This window comes from Oncorhynchus masou, unplaced genomic scaffold (assembly GCF_036934945.1).
Source record: "Oncorhynchus masou masou isolate Uvic2021 unplaced genomic scaffold, UVic_Omas_1.1 unplaced_scaffold_1577, whole genome shotgun sequence".
Taxonomy (NCBI): Eukaryota; Metazoa; Chordata; class Actinopteri; order Salmoniformes; family Salmonidae; genus Oncorhynchus; species Oncorhynchus masou.
Window position 1 is genome coordinate 115,240 of NW_027005837.1, and position 19,784 is coordinate 135,023.

The 19,784-nt window shown below is 42.3% G+C and overlaps 11 non-coding genes across 11 annotated transcripts; all 11 read right to left on the bottom strand.

The window, feature by feature from the left end:
* Positions 1 to 482: 482 nt before the first annotated feature.
* trnal-aag (transfer RNA leucine (anticodon AAG)) lies at positions 483 to 564 on the bottom strand. The gene has a single exon. It is a non-coding gene; the product is annotated as a tRNA-Leu (tRNA).
* A 736-nt stretch (positions 565 to 1,300) lies between these two features.
* trnal-aag (transfer RNA leucine (anticodon AAG)) lies at positions 1,301 to 1,382 on the bottom strand. Its single transcript has one exon. It is a non-coding gene; the product is annotated as a tRNA-Leu (tRNA).
* A 735-nt stretch (positions 1,383 to 2,117) lies between these two features.
* Positions 2,118 to 2,199, bottom strand: trnal-aag (transfer RNA leucine (anticodon AAG)). Its single transcript has one exon. It is a non-coding gene; the product is annotated as a tRNA-Leu (tRNA).
* A 736-nt stretch (positions 2,200 to 2,935) lies between these two features.
* trnal-aag (transfer RNA leucine (anticodon AAG)) lies at positions 2,936 to 3,017 on the bottom strand. Its single transcript has one exon. It is a non-coding gene; the product is annotated as a tRNA-Leu (tRNA).
* Positions 3,018 to 4,124: 1,107 nt separating this feature from the next.
* Positions 4,125 to 4,206, bottom strand: trnal-aag (transfer RNA leucine (anticodon AAG)). Its single transcript has one exon. It is a non-coding gene; the product is annotated as a tRNA-Leu (tRNA).
* Positions 4,207 to 5,323: 1,117 nt separating this feature from the next.
* trnal-aag (transfer RNA leucine (anticodon AAG)) lies at positions 5,324 to 5,405 on the bottom strand. Its single transcript has one exon. It is a non-coding gene; the product is annotated as a tRNA-Leu (tRNA).
* Positions 5,406 to 6,142: 737 nt separating this feature from the next.
* trnal-aag (transfer RNA leucine (anticodon AAG)) lies at positions 6,143 to 6,224 on the bottom strand. Its single transcript has one exon. It is a non-coding gene; the product is annotated as a tRNA-Leu (tRNA).
* Positions 6,225 to 6,958: 734 nt separating this feature from the next.
* Positions 6,959 to 7,040, bottom strand: trnal-uag (transfer RNA leucine (anticodon UAG)). Its single transcript has one exon. It is a non-coding gene; the product is annotated as a tRNA-Leu (tRNA).
* A 732-nt stretch (positions 7,041 to 7,772) lies between these two features.
* On the bottom strand, positions 7,773 to 7,854 carry trnal-uag (transfer RNA leucine (anticodon UAG)). Its single transcript has one exon. It is a non-coding gene; the product is annotated as a tRNA-Leu (tRNA).
* A 728-nt stretch (positions 7,855 to 8,582) lies between these two features.
* trnal-uag (transfer RNA leucine (anticodon UAG)) lies at positions 8,583 to 8,664 on the bottom strand. The gene has a single exon. It is a non-coding gene; the product is annotated as a tRNA-Leu (tRNA).
* A 1,029-nt stretch (positions 8,665 to 9,693) lies between these two features.
* On the bottom strand, positions 9,694 to 9,775 carry trnal-uag (transfer RNA leucine (anticodon UAG)). The gene has a single exon. It is a non-coding gene; the product is annotated as a tRNA-Leu (tRNA).
* Positions 9,776 to 19,784: the final 10,009 nt, after the last annotated feature.

A 19,784-nucleotide genomic window follows, 5' to 3' on the forward strand; every position in this document is an offset into this window, starting at 1 on the left:
ATAATTTCAAAAACAGAAGTGGGAACTAGGGTAAGGCCTGGATTCCCTTTATTTGTCTGGTGTCCTTGGTGGCCTTGTTTGGAATTACATTACAGTTTTCTGTTGAGAAAACGTTGCAGCGGTGGACTTTAAACCCACATCTCTGAAAGAATGGATCCTTAAATCCAGTACTCTGGACAGCTCGGCCACATTACCCACTGTTAAAATGGACTGCTGGGTCGTCGCCTTGCTCAGCCCAACTTTCCTTGTTTACCATCAAGGCTTTGACATGAACAACCACCGGAAGGAGGTGCAACTGCCAGCACAAGAGCACAGGACTTGGTAGCTGGTTGGTTAAGGCGATGGACTACACTATTGAGTTGGAACCCCATCCGTGACACACAACATTTGTTCTTTTCTCCCTTGCATGGCCCTACATGAAAGTAAAAACGCTGAAATAAAGCAGAACATGTGACAGCTTGCGCAAACAAACTCAATAAAGATGGCAGTGGTGGGATTTGAACCCACGCCTCCTTAGAGACTGGAGCCTTAATCCAGCGCCTTAGACCGCTCGGCCACACTACCCAGCTCTGGAAAAATATTCACACTTTCTCGTCAGTTACCTAGAGCGTCTGCACTTCCTTGTATTTTAGTCTTCTTTTTCATTTTCTTCTTTAAAATATTTATGTATCTCATGTTGCTCTTGCTTCCGTCATCTTTTTTGATTCTCTTTTTAAAAATCTTAATTTATCTCATGTTGCTCTTTCTTGCATTGTGTACACTGAAAATTTGTTTCTGCTTTTATGTCTGAAGCAGATTGAATTTGAAAAACACAGCAGATAATTTCAAAAACAGAAGTGGGAACTAGGGTAAGGCCTGGATTCCCTTTATTTGTCTGGTGTCCTTGGTGGCCTTGTTTGGAATTACATTACAGTTTTCTGTTGAGAAAACGTTGCAGCGGTGGACTTTAAACCCACATCTCTGAAAGAATGGATCCTTAAATCCAGTACTCTGGACAGCTCGGCCACATTACCCACTGTTAAAATGGACTGCTGGGTCGTCGCCTTGCTCAGCCCAACTTTCCTTGTTTACCATCAAGGCTTTGACATGAACAACCACCGGAAGGAGGTGCAACTGCCAGCACAAGAGCACAGGACTTGGTAGCTGGTTGGTTAAGGCGATGGACTACACTATTGAGTTGGAACCCCATCCGTGACACACAACATTTGTTCTTTTCTCCCTTGCATGGCCCTACATGAAAGTAAAAACGCTGAAATAAAGCAGAACATGTGACAGCTTGCGCAAACAAACTCAATAAAGATGGCAGTGGTGGGATTTGAACCCACGCCTCCTTAGAGACTGGAGCCTTAATCCAGCGCCTTAGACCGCTCGGCCACACTACCCAGCTCTGGAAAAAATTCACACTTTCTCGTCAGTTACCTAGAGCGTCTGCACTTCCTTGTATTTTAGTCTTCTTTTTCATTTTCTTCTTTAAAATATTTATGTATCTCATGTTGCTCTTGCTTCCGTCATCTTTTTTGATTCTCTTTTTAAAAATCTTAATTTATCTCATGTTGCTCTTTCTTGCATTGTGTACACTGAAAATTTGTTTCTGCTTTTATGTCTGAAGCAGATTGAATTTGAAAAACACAGCAGATAATTTCAAAAACAGAAGTGGGAACTAGGGTAAGGCCTGGATTCCCTTTATTTGTCTGGTGTCCTTGGTGGCCTTGTTTGGAATTACATTACAGTTTTCTGTTGAGAAAACGTTGCAGCGGTGGACTTTAAACCCACATCTCTGAAAGAATGGATCCTTAAATCCAGTACTCTGGACAGCTCGGCCACATTACCCACTGTTAAAATGGACTGCTGGGTCGTCGCCTTGCTCAGCCCAACTTTCCTTGTTTACCATCAAGGCTTTGACATGAACAACCACCGGAAGGAGGTGCAACTGCCAGCACAAGAGCACAGGACTTGGTAGCTGGTTGGTTAAGGCGATGGACTACACTATTGAGTTGGAACCCCATCCGTGACACACAACATTTGTTCTTTTCTCCCTTGCATGGCCCTACATGAAAGTAAAAACGCTGAAATAAAGCAGAACATGTGACAGCTTGCGCAAACAAACTCAATAAAGATGGCAGTGGTGGGATTTGAACCCACGCCTCCTTAGAGACTGGAGCCTTAATCCAGCGCCTTAGACCGCTCGGCCACACTACCCAGCTCTGGAAAAATATTCACACTTTCTCGTCAGTTACCTAGGCGTCTGCACTTCCTTGTATTTTAGTCTTCTTTTTCATTTTCTTCTTTAAAATATTTATGTATCTCATGTTGCTCTTGCTTCGTCATCTTTTTTTGATTCTCTTTTTAAAAATCTTAATTTATCTCATGTTGCTCTTTCTTGCATTGTGTACACTGAAAATTTGTTTCTGCTTTTATGTCTGAAGCAGATTGAATTTGAAAAACACAGCAGATAATTTCAAAAACAGAAGTGGGAACTAGGGTAAGGCCTGGATTCCCTTTAATTGTCTGGTGTCCTTGGTGGCCTTGTTTGGAATTACATTACAGTTTTCTGTTGAGAAAAAGTTGCAGCGGTGGACGTTGAACCCACATCTCTGAAAGACTGGATCCTTAAATCCAGTTCTCTGGACAGCTCGGCAACATTACCCACTGTTAAAATGTACTGCTGCGATGGTCGCACAGCCCAGACCAACTTTCCTTGTTTACAATCAAGGCTTTGAATTGAACAACCACCAGTAGGAGGTGCAACTGCCACCACGAGAGCACAGGACTTGGTGGCTGGTTGGTTAAGGCGATGGACTACACTATTGAGTTGGAACCCCATCCTTGACACACAACATTTGTTCTTTGCTCCCTTGCATGGCCCTACATGAAAGTAAAAATGCTGAAATAAAGCAGAACATGTGTGAGCTCGCACAAACAAACTCAATAAAGATGGCAGTGGTGGGATTTGAACCCACGCCTCCTTAGAGACTGGAGCCTTAATCCAGCGCCTTAGACCGCTCGGCCACACTACCCAGCTCTGGAAAAAATTCACACTTTCTCGTCAGTTACCTAGAGCGTCTGCACTTCCTTGTATTTTAGTCTTCTTTTTCATTTTCTTCTTTAAAATATTTATGTATCTCATGTTGCTCTTGCTTCCGTCATCTTTTTTTGATTCTCTTTTTAAAAATCTTAATTTATCTCATGTTGCTCTTTCTTGCATTGTGTACACTGAAAATTTGTTTCTGCTTTTATGTCTGAAGCAGATTGAATTTGAAAAACACAGCAGATAATTTCAAAAACAGAAGTGGGAACTAGGGTAAGGCCTGGATTCCCTTTATTTGTCTGGTGTCCTTGGAGACTGGAGCCTTAATCCAGCGCCTTAGACCGTTTTCTGTTGGCCACAACAAAGCTCTGGAAAAAATTCAAACTTTTCGTCAGTTACCTAGAGCGTTTGCACTACCTTGTATTTTGTCTTCTTTTTCATTTTCTTCTTTAAAATTTTTATGTATCTCATGTTGCTCTTGCTTCCGTCATCTTTTTTGATTCTCTTTTTAAAAATCTTAATTTATCTCATGTTGCTCTTTCTTGCATTGTGTACACTGAAAATTTGTTTCTGCTTTTATGTCTGAAGCAGATTGAATTTGAAAAACACAGCAGATAATTTCAAAAACAGAAGTGGGAACTAGGGTAAGGCCTGGATTCCCTTTATTTGTCTGGTGTCCTTGGTGGCCTTGTTTGGAATTACATTACAGTTTTCTGTTGAGAAAACGTTGCAGCGGTGGACTTTAAACCCACATCTCTGAAAGAATGGATCCTTAAATCCAGTACTCTGGACAGCTCGGCCACATTACCCACTGTTAAAATGGACTGCTGGGTCGTCGCCTTGCTCAGCCCAACTTTCCTTGTTTACCATCAAGGCTTTGACATGAACAACCACCGGAAGGAGGTGCAACTGCCAGCACAAGAGCACAGGACTTGGTAGCTGGTTGGTTAAGGCGATGGACTACACTATTGAGTTGGAACCCCATCCGTGACACACAACATTTGTTCTTTTCTCCCTTGCATGGCCCTACATGAAAGTAAAAACGCTGAAATAAAGCAGAACATGTGACAGATTGCGCAAACAAACTCAATAAAGATGGCAGTGGTGGGATTTGAACCCACGCCTCCTTAGAGACTGGAGCCTTAATCCAGCGCCTTAGACCGCTCGGCCACACTACCCAGCTCTGGAAAAAATTCAAACTTTCTCGTCAGTTACCTAGAGCGTTTGCACTTCCTTGTATTTTAGTCTTCTTTTTCATTTTCTTCTTTAAAATATTTATGTATCTCATGTTGCTCTTGCTTCCGTCATCTTTTTTGATTCTCTTTTTAAAAATCTTAATTTATCTCATGTTGCTCTTTCTTGCATTGTGTACACTGAAAATTTTTTTCTGCTTTTATGTCTGAAGCAGATTGAATTTGAAAAAACAGCAGATAATTTCAAAAACAGAAGTGGGAACTGTTGGGTAAACCTCAATAAAGATGGCCCTGGTGGGATTTAAACTGGTGTCCTTGGAGACTGGAGCCTTAATCCAGCGCCTTAGACCGCTCGGCCACACTACCCAGCTCTGGAAAAAATTCAAACTTTCTCGTCAGTTACCTAGAGCGTTTGCACTTCCTTGTATTTTAGTCTTCTTTTTCATTTTCTTCTTTAAAATATTTATGTATCTCATGTTGCTCTTGCTTCCGTCATCTTTTTTTGATTCTCTTTTTAAAAATCTTAATTTATCTCATGTTGCTCTTTCTTGCATTGTGTACACTGAAAATTTGTTTCTGCTTTTATGTCTGAAGCAGATTGAATTTGAAAAACACAGCAGATAATTTCAAAAACAGAAGTGGGAACTAGGGTAAGGCCTGGATTCCCTTTATTTGTCTGGTGTCCTTGGTGGCCTTGTTTGGAATTACATTACAGTTTTCTGTTGAGAAAACGTTGCAGCGGTGGACTTTAAACCCACATCTCTGAAAGAATGGATCCTTAAATCCAGTACTCTGGACAGCTCGGCCACATTACCCACTGTTAAAATGGACTGCTGGGTCGTCGCCTTGCTCAGCCCAACTTTCCTTGTTTACCATCAAGGCTTTGACATGAACAACCACCGGAAGGAGGTGCAACTGCCAGCACAAGAGCACAGGACTTGGTAGCTGGTTGGTTAAGGCGATGGACTACACTATTGAGTTGGAACCCCATCCGTGACACACAACATTTGTTCTTTTCTCCCTTGCATGGCCCTACATGAAAGTAAAAACGCTGAAATAAAGCAGAACATGTGACAGCTTGCGCAAACAAACTCAATAAAGATGGCAGTGGTGGGATTTGAACCCACGCCTCCTTAGAGACTGGAGCCTTAATCCAGCGCCTTAGACCGCTCGGCCACACTACCCAGCTCTGGAAAAATATTCACACTTTCTCGTCAGTTACCTAGAGCGTCTGCACTCCCTTGTATTTTAGTCTTCTTTTTCATTTTCTTCTTTAAAATATTTATGTATCTCATGTTGCTCTTGCTTCCGTCATCTTTTTTTGATTCTCTTTTTAAAAATCTTAATTTATCTCATGTTGCTCTTTCTTGCATTGTGTACACTGAAAATTTGTTTCTGCTTTTATGTCTGAAGCAGATTGAATTTGAAAAACACAGCAGATAATTTCAAAAACAGAAGTGGGAACTAGGGTAAGGCCTGGATTCCCTTTATTTGTCTGGTGTCCTTGGTGGCCTTGTTTGGAATTACATTACAGTTTTCTGTTGAGAAAACGTTGCAGCGGTGGACTTTAAACCCACATCTCTGAAAGAATGGATCCTTAAATCCAGTACTCTGGACAGCTCGGCCACATTACCCACTGTTAAAATGGACTGCTGGGTCGTCGCCTTGCTCAGCCCAACTTTCCTTGTTTACCATCAAGGCTTTGACATGAACAACCACCGGAAGGAGGTGCAACTGCCAGCACAAGAGCACAGGACTTGGTAGCTGGTTGGTTAAGGCGATGGACTACACTATTGAGTTGGAACCCCATCCGTGACACACAACATTTGTTCTTTTCTCCCTTGCATGGCCCTACATGAAAGTAAAAACGCTGAAATAAAGCAGAACATGTGACAGCTTGCGCAAACAAACTCAATAAAGATGGCAGTGGTGGGATTTGAACCCACGCCTCCTTAGAGACTGGAGCCTTAATCCAGCGCCTTAGACCGCTCGGCCACACTACCCAGCTCTGGAAAAATATTCACACTTTTCGTCAGTTACCTAGAGCGTCTGCACTTCCTTGTATTTTAGTCTTCTTTTTCATTTTCTTCTTTAAAATATTTATGTATCTCATGTTGCTCTTGCTTCCGTCATCTTTTTTGATTCTCTTTTTAAAAATCTTAATTTATCTCATGTTGCTCTTTCTTGCATTGTGTACACTGAAAATTTGTTTCTGCTTTTATGTCTGAAGCAGATTGAATTTGAAAAACACAGCAGATAATTTCAAAAACAGAAGTGGGAACTAGGGTAAGGCCTGGATTCCCTTTATTTGTCTGGTGTCCTTGGTGGCCTTGTTTGAATTACATTACAGTTTTCTGTTGAGAAAACGTTGCAGCGGTGGACTTTAAACCCACATCTCTGAAAGAATGGATCCTTAAATCCAGTACTCTGGACAGCTCGGCCACATTACCCACTGTTAAAATGGACTGCTGGGTCGTCGCCTTGCTCAGCCCAACTTTCCTTGTTTACCATCAAGGCTTTGACATGAACAACCACCGGAAGGAGGTGCAACTGCCAGCACAAGAGCACAGGACTTGGTGGCTGGTTGGTTAAGGCGATGGACTACACTATTGAGTTGGAACCCCATCCGTGACACACAACATTTGTTCTTTTCTCCCTTGCATGGCCCTACATGAAAGTAAAAACGCTGAAATAAAGCAGAACATGTGACAGCTTGCGCAAACAAACTCAATAAAGATGGCAGTGGTGGGATTTGAACCCACGCCTCCTTAGAGACTGGAGCCTAAATCCAGCGCCTTAGACCGCTCGGCCACACTACCCAGCTCTGAAAAAAATTCACACTTTTTCGTCAGTTACCTAGAGCGTCTGCACTTCCTTGTATTTTAGTCTTCTTTTTCATTTTCTTCTTTAAAATATTTATGTATCTCATGTTGCTCTTGCTTTCATCTTTTTTGATTCTCTTTTTAAAAATCTTAATTTATCTCATGTTGCTCTTTCTTGCATTGTGTACACTGAAAATTTGTTTCTGCTTTTATGTCTGAAGCAGATTGAATTTGAAAAACACAGCAGATAATTTCAAAAACAGAAGTGGGAACTAGGGTAAGGCCTGGATTCCCTTTATTTGTCCGGTGTCCTTGGTGGCCTTGTTTGGAATTACATTACAGTTTTCTGTTGAGAAAACGTTGCAGCGGTGGACTTTAAACCCACATCTCTGAAAGAATGGATCCTTAAATCCAGTACTCTGGACAGCTCGGCCACATTACCCACTGTTAAAATGGACTGCTGGGTCGTCGCCTTGCTCAGCCCAACTTTCCTTGTTTACCATCAAGGCTTTGACATGAACAACCACCGGAAGGAGGTGCAACTGCCAGCACAAGAGCACAGGACTTGGTAGCTGGTTGGTTAAGGCGATGGACTACACTATTGAGTTGGAACCCCATCCGTGACACACAACATTTGTTCTTTTCTCCCTTGCATGGCCCTACATGAAAGTAAAAACGCTGAAATAAAGCAGAACATGTGACAGCTTGCGCAAACAAACTCAATAAAGATGGCAGTGGTGGGATTTGAACCCACGCCTCCTTAGAGACTGGAGCCTAAATCCAGCGCCTTAGACCGCTCGGCCACACTACCCAGCTCTGGAAAAATATTCACACTTTCTCGTCAGTTACCTAGAACGTCTGCACTCCCTTGTATTTTAGTCTTCTTTTTCATTTTCTTCTTTAAAATATTTATGTATCTCATGTTGCTCTTGTTTCTTTTTTTGATTTCTTTTTAAAAATCTTAATTTATCATGTTGCTCTTTCACATTGTGTACACTGAAAATTTGTTTCTGCTTTTATGTCTGAAGCAGATTGAATTTGAAAAACACAGCAGATAATTTCAAAAACAGAAGTGGGAACTAGGGTAAGGCCTGGATTCCCTTTATTTGTCCGGTGTCCTTGGTGGCCTTGTTTGGAATTACATTACAGTTTTCTGTTGAGAAAATGTTGCAGCGGTGGACTTTAAACCCACATCTCTGAAAGAATGGATCCTTAAATCCAGTACTCTGGACAGCTCGGCCACATTACCCACTGTTAAAATGGACTGCTGGGTCGTCACACGCCTTGCTCAGCCCAACTTTCCTTGTTTACCATCAAGGCTTTGACATGAACAACCACCGGAAGGAGGTGCAACTGCCACCACAAGAGCACAGGACTTGGTGGCTGATTGGTTAAGGCGATGGACTCCACTATTGAGTTGGAACCCCATCCGTGACACACAACATTTGTTCTTTTCTCCTTGCATGGTCCTACATGAAAGTAAAAACGCTGAAATAAAGCAGAACATGTGACAGCTTGCGCAAACAAACTCAATAAAGATGGCAGTGGTGGGATTTGAACCCACGCCTCCTTAGAGACTGGAGCCTAAATCCAGCGCCTTAGACCGCTCGGCCACACTACCCAGCTCTGGAAAAAATTCACACTTTCTCGTCAGTTACCTAGAGCGTCTGCACTTCCTTGTATTTTAGTCTTCTTTTTCATTTTTTCTTTAAAATATTTTGTATCTCATGTTGCTCTTAAAATCTTTTTTGATTCTCTTTTTAAAAATCTTTAATTTATCTCATGTTGCTGTTTCTTCCATTGTGCACACTGAAAATTTGTTTCTGCTTTTATGTCTGAAGCAGATTGAATTTGAAAAACACAGCAGATAATTTCAAAAACAGAAGTGGGAACTAGGGTAAAGGCCTGGATTCCTTTTATTTGTCGGTGTCCTTGGTGGCCTTTGCCTTTTACAAAGCTCTGGAAAAAAAAACATTACCAGTTTTTCCTTGTATTTTAGTCTTCTTTTTCATTTTCTTCTTTAAAAATTTATGTATCTCATGTTGCTTGGTCATCTTTTTTGGATTCTCTTTTTAAAAATCTTAATTTATCTCATTCTTGCAACACTGAAAATTTGTTTCTGCTTTTATGTCTGAAGCAGATTGAATTTGAAAAACACAGCAGATAATTTCAAAAACAGAAGTGGGAACTAGGGTAAGGCCTGGATTCCCTTTATTTGTCTGGTGTCCTTGGTGGCCTTGTTTGGAATTACATTACAGTTTTCTGTTGAGAAAACGTTGCAGCGGTGGAATTTGAACCCACATCTCTGAAAGACTGGATGCTTAAATCCAGTGCTCTGGACAGCTTGGCCACAGTACCCACTGTTAAAATGAACTGCTTGGTCATCACACAGCCCAGCCCAGCCCAACTTTCCTTGTTTACAATCAAGGCTTTGACGTGAACAACCACCGGTAGGAGGTGCAACTGCCACCACGAGAGCACAGGACATGGTGGCTGATTGGTTAAGGCGATGAACTACACTATTGAGTTGGAACCCCATCCGTGACACACAACATTTGTTCTTTTCTCCCTTGCATGGTCCTACATGAAAGTAAAAACGCTGAAATAAAGCAGAACATGTGACAGCTTGCGCAAACAATCTCAATAAAGATGGCAGTGGTGGGATTTGAACCCACGCCTCCTTAGAGACTGGAGCCTAAATCCAGCGCCTTAGACCGCTCGGCCACACTACCCAGCTGTAGAAAAAAATTCACACTTTCTCGTCAGTTACCTAGAGCGTCTGCACTCCCTTGTATTTTAGTCTTCTTTTTAATTTTCTTCTTTAAAATCTTTATGTATCTCATGTTGCTGTTTCTTCCATTGTGCACATTAGAAAATTAGTTTCTGCTTTTATGTCTGAAGCAGATTGAATTTGAAAAACACAGCAGATAATTTCAAAAACAGAAGTGGGAACTAGGGTAAGGCCTGGATTCCCTTTATTTGTCCGGTGTCCTTGGTGGCCTTGTTTGGAATTACATACCTTAACCTCTTACATCTATGGGGCGCTATTTCATTTTTGGATGAAAAACGTTCCCGTTTTAAACAAGATATTTTGTCACAAAAAGATGCTCGACTATGCATATAATTGCTACCGTTCGAAAGAAAACACTCTGACGTGTCCAGAAATACAAAGATCTTCTCTGTGCGTGCCCTATAACGTGAGCTTCAGGCAAAACCAAGATGAGATGGCATCCAGGAAATGACAAGGATTTTTGAGGCTCTGTTTTCCATGGTCTCCTTATATGGCTGTGAACGCAAGAGGAATGAGTCAACCCTTTCTGTCGTTTCCCCAAGGTGTCTGCAGCATTGTGACGTATTTGTGGGCAGATCATTGGAAGATTGACCATAACAGACCACATTTACCACGTGTCCGCCCGGTGTCCTGCGCCGAAATTGGTGCGCAAAAGTCACCTGCCAGTATTTTTCCATGCGATACAGAGAGTAAAGCAAGCTTCCACGAACTGCATGTCAATGAAGAGATATGTGAAAAAACACCTTGAGGACTGATTCCAAACAACGTTTGCCATGTTTCGGTCGATATTATGTAGTTAATCCGGAAAAAGTTTTACGTTGTAGGTGACTGCATTTTCGGTTCGTTTCGGTAGCCAGACGCAATGTAGAAAACGGAACGATTTCTCCTACACACAGACGCTTTCAGGAAACACTGCGCATTTGGTATGTAACTGAGAGTCTCCTCATTGAAAACATCAGAAGCTCTTCAAAGGTAAATGATTTTATTTATTTGGTTATCTGGTTTTTGTGAAAATGTTGCGTGCTACATGCTACTCAAAATACTATGCTAGCTTTGCATACTCTTACACAAATTAGTCCATTTCTATGGTTCAAAAGCATATTTTGAAAATCTGAGATGACAGTGTTGTTAAGAAAAGGCTAAGCTTGAGAGCAGAAGCATTATTTTCATTTTATTTGCGATTTTCAGAAATCGTTAACGTTGCGTTATGCTAATGAGCCTGAGGCTTTAGTCACAAACCCGGATCCGGGTTGGGGAGTTTCAAGAAGTTAAGGGAACTTTTTGACAATCACCGTATGGTTAGTGAGAAAGTCCATATTGGAAATGTACAGTCCCTTACTAGACGTCCGAAAACATTTTTAAAATTCGGGGACGGCGTCGGGCCGAGCGGCAGGGCCAGACCTACCGGGAAGTCATCAAATGAACTTTGTCGGACATTCGGTTTTCGTTTTATAAAATAATCAAATTTTGGTCCATTTTTCCGCTATGCCGGAAGATCCCACAAGAGGGCATAAGCAATCATATTGCTATTGGACAAAACATCCCGAATCACGACGGGCCATATCTCGAAAACTGAAAATATTTCGAAGCCGAAACTTGGTGAGCATAGGTTTGGCATAATGGGCAGATGGCCCCGAACAAGATGGCGTCTAGGCCTCAACGGTTTTTGAGTTATGGCCATATTTCTGGGATTAAAGGTCCAAAATGAAAATAGAGAAATTATTTTTTCACTTCACGTCAAAGTCAAGGAGCCTCCGGTGTCAATAAAAAAAAATCAGCCATTTATCTATCGTCATTTAAGAGAAATCGTACGATGACCAGTTTGTGATGTTCAGATATAGGTGTTTTTTTTTTCAACGGTTACAGATCCAGTTGCAGGGTGTTCATACGAATATTTTTAAAGTGTGCTGCGGAGCTCTGCGACATTTCTGTGATTTTCTATGATTTTCTGAAATAACACACACTCACTAAACCCTCCGTAAATAACTCAGTTCTTAACGTAAAGACTTAAAACTCAGGATTCTGTAAAGGCATACCCCAATGAGGATATGAGTTTATTTATAGCTTCCTGTGCCAACAGGAAGTGCCTTAAATGGTGTCATAGTGGCTGTATCCAAGGGTTAAAAAGGTCAGATCTTTTCAAAACTTCATATGTGATTAAGCAACCCTCCTGAACTGTAAAATCACTCATTTCTCCCAACAGATGTCAAAGAAAAGCTCTCACACACACACACAGCAAGGATGGAGTGACAAAGCGTGGTGTTTAAAGACACAGAGAGCAGGCAATGGCATAAACATAATCCCAAGGCCGTGCCGAGTTCAACGAGATATCCCGCTTGACCGTAGCTCGCTCGGTCTAAGCGCAGCGACCATGAGAAAAATAGGCCCACAATGAAGCCTGCACCACAATGTCATTTGATTTTGGGTGACAGCGGCGGAACCGTTAGGTTTAGAAGGACAATTCAAACACAGGACTGTTCCTAAGGTCCTCCCGATCTGTGCAAGCCTAACCTTGACCGTGTGACATTAACCCTTCACAGTTAAAAGAAGGTGTTTACATAAAAACAGTGTGCATTGACTTCTCTCCCCATAGGAATACATTGCCTGCTCCCCTAAATACAACCTGGAGTCTATATGGGTTATGAATGCTGTATGAACCTGTCTTCTATGACATTCCATCAGACCACTATGAGGTCTACCTGTGTCGATTCTAAGCTTCCTGGAGCAACCGGAAGTGGTTAAATTGACCCAAAAGGTATTTGGATGTACATCACCTCCAAAGGTGAAAATGACTCTGCATTATTCAACCCTGTGTAGATCAGTCAATTCTCAACTTAAAGACTTAAAACTCAGGATTCTGTAGGTTTCTATGTCAATCAAGACATGTGTGTATTTATAGCTTCCTGTGCCAACCGGAAGTGCCATAATTGGTGTCTCAGGGGCTGTTTGGAAGGGTTAAAAAAATCAGATCTGTCCAAAACTTCATATGTGTGATTAGGCAACCCCCATGAACTGTAAATCAGTCATTTTTCCCATAAAAATTCAAAGGAAAACTAAATCACACAGATACACAACTTGGATGGAGGGACGTATTGGGGTGTGTGGAGACTGACAGTGCCTCCAATAGTTAGCTTTGTTCGAGCTAAAAAAGAACCGTCAGACCTAGAGTTCCGAAACTTTAGAATCCTGTTCTAGACCTCAGGTCGATAGTGCGTGGTGAGTTACGGCGCTCTAGAAGGTTCTCGGACCGAGAAACAGCGTCGAACATTTGCAATGACTTCAATTCATTTTGACCATTACGAAAATGGCGACATTTAGAAAAGTCTCAGAGACACAAGACTAGGTGCATTGAAACCGGCTCGGCCCATAGACACGGACCCCAACGTCTCTGTCCGATAGCTCATTCAAGGACCCCGTAGCAAGGCATGGAAAAAAGTGGATTTTCAGCACCAATTAGGCTTTTACTCGGACACCAAATGACCTATCGAGCCGAAACTCGGGATTCGGGGTCGCCTCACATAGGACTACACATAATGTCCGAACTGTCCCCGCAGCTAGAAAGTAACTATGTGTTTTATGTTTTTTTTATGGTTTGTACCGAAGGCGTTGTGAATTTTGGGCCAGCTCTGCAGTATGTGATACTTGGCTCCTAAACGAGTTGGGAAAAGTGGGTTTGGTGTCAGTTTGCATCAGTTTGGTGTCAGAATGATATCAAATTGACTGATGGACGGTGACTTGCAGGTGACTCTTGTCAATTTGCAATATGTTTAAGCGGTGAGGTACCATCACCAAAAGCGACATTCTGAAATCAACCATAACGAGCAATGGAGAGGTACCAGTATCACTGCCCAGCCATCCTGAGGTCATCGGGCCAGTCAATTTGGCATTCCTGTATGATTTTTATAGCATGACAAATTGGTGATGGTGAATGCCCAGTTAACCATATGGCAAATGCACAGTGACTTTGAAAGGGTGAGAAAACATTACCAAATGGACATTCTGAAATCAACCCTAATGAGCGATGGAGAGGTACCAGAATCACTGCCCAGCCATCCCGAGTTCATCGGGCCAGTCAATTTGGCATTCCTGCACGAATTTTCAGTGACTTTGCAAAAGTGAGAAAACATTTGCAATATGTTTTAACAGTGAGGTACCATCACCAAAAGCGACATTCTGAAATCAACCCAAATGAGCGATGGAGAGGTACCAGAATCACTGCCCAGCCATCCCGAGTTCATCGGGCCAGTCAATTTGGCATTCCTGCATGATTTTTATGGCATGACAAATTGGTGATGGTGAATGCCCAGTTAACCATATGGCAAATGCAAGTTTTCAGTGACTTTGCAAAAGTGAGAAAACATTTGCAATATGTTTTAACAGTGAGGTACCATCACCAAAAGTGACATTCTGAAATCAACCCAAACGTTAGCGATGGAGAAGGTACCAGAATCACTGCCCAGCCATCCCGAGGTCATCGGGCCAGTCAATTTGGCATTCCTGCATGATTTTTATGGCATGACAAATTGGTGATGGTGAACCCTGCCCAGTTAACCATATGGCAAATGCACAGTGACTTTGAAAGTGTGATTGAAAACATTACCAAATGGACATTCTGAAATCAACCCTAATGAGCGATGGAGAGGTACCAGAATCACTGCCCAGCCATCCCAGTTCATCGGGCCAGTCAATTTGGCATTCCTGCACGAATTTTCAGTGACTTTGCAAAAGTGAGAAAACATTTGCAATATGTTTTAACAGTGAGGTACCATCACCAAAAGCGACATTCTGAAATCAACCCTAATGAGCGATGGAGAGGTACCAGAATCACTGCCCAGCCATCCCGAGTTCATCGGGCCAGTCAATTTGGCATTCCTGCATGATTTTTTCAGTGACTTTGCAAAAGTGAGAAACCATTTGCAATATGTTTTAACAGTGAAGACATCACCAAACTCAGGACATTCTAGAATCAACCCCAATGAGGATGGAGAGTTACCAGAATCACTGCCCAGCCATCCCGAGTTCATCGGGCCAGTCAATTTGGCATTCCTCATGAATTTTCAGTGACTTTGCAAAAGTGAGAAAACATTTGCAATATGTTTTAACAGTGAGGTACCATCACCAAAAGTGACATTCTGAAATCAACCCAAACGAGCGATGGAGAGGTAAACCAGAATCACTGCCCAGCCATCCAAAGTTCATCTAAGTCAATTTGGCATTCCTGCATGATTTTTATGGCATGACAAATTGGTGATGGTGAATGCCCAGTTAACCATATGTCTCAGAGACACAAGACCAAATGCACAGTGACTTTGAAAGGGTCAGAGAAAACATTACCAAATGGACATTCTGAAATCAACCCTAATGAGCGATGGAGAGGTACCAGAATCACTGCCCAGCCATCCCGAGTTCATCGGGCCAGTCAATTTGGCATTCCTGCACGAATTTTCAGTGACTTTGCAAAAGTGAGAAAACATTTGCAATATGTTTTAACAGTGAGGTACCATCACCAAAAGCGACATTCTGAAATTTGAGCGATGGAGAGGTACCAGAATCACTGCCCAGCCATCCCGAGGTCATCGGGCCAGTCAATTTGGCATTCCTGCATGATTTTTATGGCATGACAAATGGGTGATGGTGAATGCCCAGTTAACCATATGGCAAATGCACAGTGACTTTGAAAGGGTGAGAAAACATTACCAAATGGACATTCTGAAATCAACCCTAATGAGCGATGGAGAGGTACCAGAATCACTGCCCAGCCATCCCGAGTTCATCGGGCCAGTCAATTTGGCATTCCTGCACGAATTTTCAGTGACTTTGCAAAAAGTGAGAAAACATTTGCAATATGTTTTAACAGTGAGGTACCATCACCAAAAGCGACATTCTGAAATCAACCCTAGTGAGCGATGGAGAGGTACCAGAATCACTGCCCAGCCATCCCGAGTTCATCGGGCCAGTCAATTTGGCATTCCTGCACGAATTTTCAGTGACTTTGCAAAAGTGAGAAAACATTTGCAATATGTTTTAACAGTGAGGTACCATCACCAAAAGTGACATTCTGAAATCAACCCAAACGAGCGATGGAGAGGTACCAGAATCACTGCCCAGCCATCCCGAGGTCATCGGGCCAGTCAATTTGGCATTCCTGCATGATTTTTATGGCATGACAAATTGGTGATGGTGAATGCCCAGTTAACCATATGGCAAATGCACAGTGACTTTGCAAAAGTGAGAAAACATTTGCAATATGTTTTAACAGTGAGGTACCATCACCAAAAGTGACATTCTGAAATCAACCCAAACGAGCGATGGAGAGGTACCAGAATCACTGCCCAGCCATCCCGAGGTCATCGGGCCAGTCAATTTGGCATTCCTGCATGATTTTTATGGCATGACAAATTGGTGATGGTGACTGCCCAGTTAACCATATGGCAAATGCACAGTGACTTTGCAAAAGTGAGACAACATTTGCAATATGTTTTAACAGTGAGGTACCATCACCAAAAGTGACATTCTGAAATCAACCCAAACGAGCGATGGAGAGGTACCAGAATCACTGCCCAGCCATCCCGAGGTCATCGGGCCAGTCAATTTGGCATTCCTGCATGATTTTTATGGCATGACAAATTGGTGATGGTGACTGCCCAGTTAACCATATGGCAAATGCACAGTGACTTTGAAAGGGTGAGAAAACATTACCAAATGGACATTCTGAAATCAACCCTAATGAGCGATGGAGAGGTACCAGAATCACTGCCCAGCCATCCCGAGTTCATCGGGCCAGTCAATTTGGCATTCCTGCACGAATTTTCAGTGACTTTGCAAAAGTGAGAAAACATTTGCAATATGTTTTAACAGTGAGGTACCATCACCAAAAGCGACATTCTGAAATCAACCCAAACGAGCGATGGAGAGGTACCAGAATCACTGCCCAGCCATCCCGAGGTCATCGGGCCAGTCAATTTGGCATTCCTGCATGATTTTTATGGCATGACAAATTGGTGATGGTGAATGCCCAGTTAACCATATGGCAAATGCACAGTGACTTTGAAAGAGTGAGAAAACATTACCAAATGGACATTCTGAAATCAACACAAACAATGGCATCACCATAGTGTCCAGACTGTGCCGAGTCCAACGAGGCGCCCCGCTGACCGTAGCTCGCTCGGTCTGAGCGCAGCGACCATGAGAAAAATAGGCCCAATATGAAGCCTGCACCAGTACGTCATTTGATTTTGGGTGACAGCGGCGGAACCGTTAGGTTTAGAAGGACAATTCAACCACAGGAATGTTCCTAAGGTCCTCCTGATCTGTGCAAGCCTAACCTTGACCGTGTGACATTAACCCTTCACAGTTAAAAGAAGGTGTTTACATAAAAACAGTGTGCATTGACTTCTCTCCCCATAGGAATACATTGGCTGCTCCACTAAATACAACCTGGAGTCTATATGGGTTATGAATGCTGTATGAACCTGTCTTTGGTACCAGTCCATCAGGCCACTATAATGTCTACCTGTGTCGATTCTAGGCTTCCTGGACCAACCGGAAGTGCTTAAAATCACCCTAAAAGTGTATATCAATACACTGCCTGCAATTTGATGGACATAGTGCATTGAACCCTGTGTAAATCAGTCAATTCTTAACGTAAAGACTTAAAACTCAGGATTCTGTAATAGAATACCCCAATGAGGATGTGTGTTGAGTTATAGCTTCCTGTGCCAACCGGAAGTGCCATAATTGGTGTCTCATGGGCTGTTTCGAGGGGTTAAAAAAATCAGATCTTTCCAAAACTTCATATATATGATTAGGCAACCCCCATGAACTGTAAATCAGTCATTTTTCCCATAAAAATGCAAAGGAAAACTAAATCACACAGATTCACAACTTGGATGGAGGGACGTATTGGGGTGCGTAGAGACTGACAGTGCCTCCAATAGTTAGCTTTGTTCGAGCTATCAAAAGAACCGTCAGACCTAGAGTTCCTTGAAACTTTAGAAACCTGTTCTAGACCTCAGGTCGATAGTGCGTGGTGAGTTACGGCGCTCTAGAATGTTCTCGGACCGAAAAACAGCGTCGAACATTTGCAATGACTTCAATTCATTTTGACCATTACGAAAATGGCGACATTTAGAAAAGTCTCAGAGACACAAGACTAGGTGCATTGAAACCGGCTCGGCCCATAGACACGGACCCCAACGTTTCTGTCCGATAGCTCATTCAAGGACCCCGTAGCAAGGCATGGAAAAAGTGGATTTTCAGCACCAATTAGGCTTTTACTCGGACACCAAATGACCTATCGAGCCGAAACTCGGGATTCGGGGTCGCCTCACATAGGACTACACATAATGTCCGAACTGCCCCCGCAGCTAGAAAGTAACTATGTGTTTTATGGTTTTTTTATGGTTTGTGGTGAAGGCGTTGTGAATTTTGGGCCAGCTCTGCAGTATGTGATACTTGGCTCCTAAACGAGTTGGGAAAAGTGGGTTTGGTGTCAGTTTGCATCAGTTTGGTGTCAGAATGATATCCTGACTGATGGACGGTGACTTTGCAAAGGTGACTCTTGTCCATTAGCAATATGTTTAACAGTGAGGTACCATCACCAAAAGTGACATTCTGAAATCAACCCTAATGAGCGATGGAGAGGTACCAGAATCACTGCCCAGCCATCCCGAGTTCATCGGGCCAGTCAATTTGGCATTCCTGCACAATTTTTATAGCATGACAAATTGGTGATGGTGAATGCCCAGTTAACCATATTGCAAATGCACAGTGACTTTGCAAAAGTGAGAAAACATAAACAAATGGACATGATGAAATCAACACCACTAGTGATTGAAAGGAACAACAATCACTGCCCGGCCATCCCGAGTTCATCAGGCCAGTCAATTTTGCATTTCTGAAGGATTTTTGAGCATGTCAAATTTCTTATGACATTTGGCCCCCACAAAACATATGCCTTATGCACAAGTAAAAAAAAAAAAAAACATTATGATAATAAAATATGACTAAAGTATGTTGATACAGTTCTTATACGTGTGTAACTGACACAAAATTCGAAATTTTTCGAAAAACGGTCCAGAAAGCACTTTTTTAGGGGTGTGTGAAGTTTTTTATGAAATTTTGCAATTATTGACTTTTGACTTCTGACTTCCTATGAAATCATATTGCAGATGGACAAAACACATGCAATAATGCGCAAGTAAAAAAAATAAAAAAATAATGATAATAAAATTGGACAAAAGTATATTCATACAGTTCTTACACATGTGTAATTGACAAAAAAAGCGAAAGAATTTCGAAAAACGGTCCAGAAAGCACTTTTTTAAGGGGTGATAAGTTTTTGACAAAAAATCCATTTTTTCAAAATTTGGCTTTTGGATGTTGACTTGGAGTCCAATATCAATATGAAAAACCACGGTGGAGCGCACACGCCACCTGTTGGATTTTTGAAGTGCATGAATCAACGCCGATTTGGGTGGTATTGACCAATGTGTACATGGTTTGTACTATGCCAATAATTTGCCATTCATTTTTGTCCAATACAGGGGTGAATTCCCTTACATTACAGTTTTCTGTTGAGAAAACGTTGCAGCGGTGGACTTTAAACCCACATCTCTGAAAGAATGGATCCTTAAATCCAGTACTCTGGACAGCTCGGCCACATTACCCACTGTTAAAATGGACTGCTGGGTCGTCGCCTTGCTCAGCCCAACTTTCCTTGTTTACCATCAAGGCTTTGACATGAACAACCACCGGAAGGAGGTGCAACTGCCAGCACAAGAGCACAGGACTTGGTAGGTGGTTGGTTAAGGCGATGGACTACACTCTTGAGTTGGAACCTCATCCGTGACACACAACATTTGTTCTTTTCTCCCTTGCATGGCCCTACATGAAAGTAAAAACGCTGAAATAAAGCAGAACATGTGACAGCTTGCGCAAACAATCTCAAT